General features: G+C 49.2%; 1 pseudogene; it reads right to left on the bottom strand.

The window, feature by feature from the left end:
• Positions 1-457: 457 nt before the first annotated feature.
• On the bottom strand, positions 458-1,131 carry LOC100941514 (annotated as a pseudogene).
• Between the last annotated feature and the right edge of the window lie 267 nt (positions 1,132-1,398).

Genomic DNA, 1,398 nt, shown 5'->3' with positions numbered 1-1,398 from the left:
TGATTTCATATAGAATTAGGAACGCTTACATCACACTGGTTAATAAAAAGGATTTTATTCTATTAAATACAATCAAGTTTATTCAGGGAATGGCCTTGAGTTTTCATCACCCTTCTTCCCCCTCTTCTCTCTTTCCTCTACCAGATCTGGCATGTAAGAGCTCAGTGGGACAGGGGGAGAGGAAGATCACATGCTAGTCACTAGGCTCCAAGTGTTCCAACCAGCTGCCCCCACAGGGCACGAGGGGCTCAGGAGTCCTGACGATGGCCTGCCCCTGTCCTCTGCACACCTGCAAGCCGGCCACTTGCAGAAAACCAGGGAGCTATTTCCACCCAACCTGCTGAGCAACTGGAGCAAACACGGGTGTGGCTCAGCGTGACAGCCGGCGCCAGTGCGCAGGAGCCGGACAGACCCTGAAACAGGAGCTGAAAGGGCCAAAGCTGGCAGCTTTGGGATCTCATAAAAATGGAAAAAGCCTCTTTTTCAAGATATAGAGGACTGTAGCAAGAAAAAGAGCCAGACTAAGGAGGATGAGAAGCTTGTCCGTCAGCTCAGCTCCCAGTGATTGTACTTTGTAATGAGCTTCCCGCCCAGCTGAATGGTCCCGACATGGACTTAAATTCTTCATTTGCATCCAGGATTGTTTGTGAAGAATTGACTAGAGTCTGCATGGCCTCCTCGCTCTGCTGGACCTGCTGGGACACCATCCCGCTGATGGTGCCGGATGTCTGGGCCAGGCTCTCCTTGGTGGTTTTCCTTTGCCTTAAGAGCTCTCCTCCCCGGAGAAGTTCTGCTCTCTCTAGATTGTTGATTGCAATTTTGCAAGTTAGATGGGCTTTCTTTCCTCCATGAGGTCTGATTGCTGAGCATCCGCTTTTTGTGATTCTCCACTTCCTGGAGCAGAAGTTGCTTCTCTGACTCTTTGTCTTGCTCTTCAGCCAGCTGCTCAAGCTCCTGTATTCTGTAACGTAACTGTTGGAATTTCTCCTTCACTTTAGTATTCAGTTCAGTAAGTGCGCCTAAGGGTCCTGAACAATCACGAATATCCTGAATAAGCGCCTTCACCTCCAGGTCAAATTTGACAATCTCTTGGTTAGGTATCCGGATGTGGACATCTTGGGGAGCCGCCATATTGGAGACGCCTGTGCAGCCCAAGAGTTTGAGGTTGCTGTGAGCTGCAACCAAGGACAACACTGCACTCTACCAAGGACGACATAGTGAGACTGTCTAAAAATAAATAAATAAATAAATAAATAAATCTGGGCGAGGTAGCTCACACCTGTAATCCCAGCACTTGGAAGGCTGAGGCAGGTGGATTGCTTGAGCTCAGGAGTTCAAGACTAGCCTGAGCAAGAGTGAGACCCGTCTCTAAAAGGAAGCTGGGTGTTGTGGCGGGCT

Source organism: Otolemur garnettii, unplaced genomic scaffold, assembly GCF_000181295.1.
Source record: "Otolemur garnettii isolate 467f Iridium unplaced genomic scaffold, OtoGar3 scaffold00181, whole genome shotgun sequence".
Classification (NCBI taxonomy): Eukaryota; Metazoa; Chordata; class Mammalia; order Primates; family Galagidae; genus Otolemur; species Otolemur garnettii.
The sequence above is the reverse complement of the archived record's forward strand: the minus strand, read 5'-3'. Positions and strand labels throughout refer to the sequence as shown.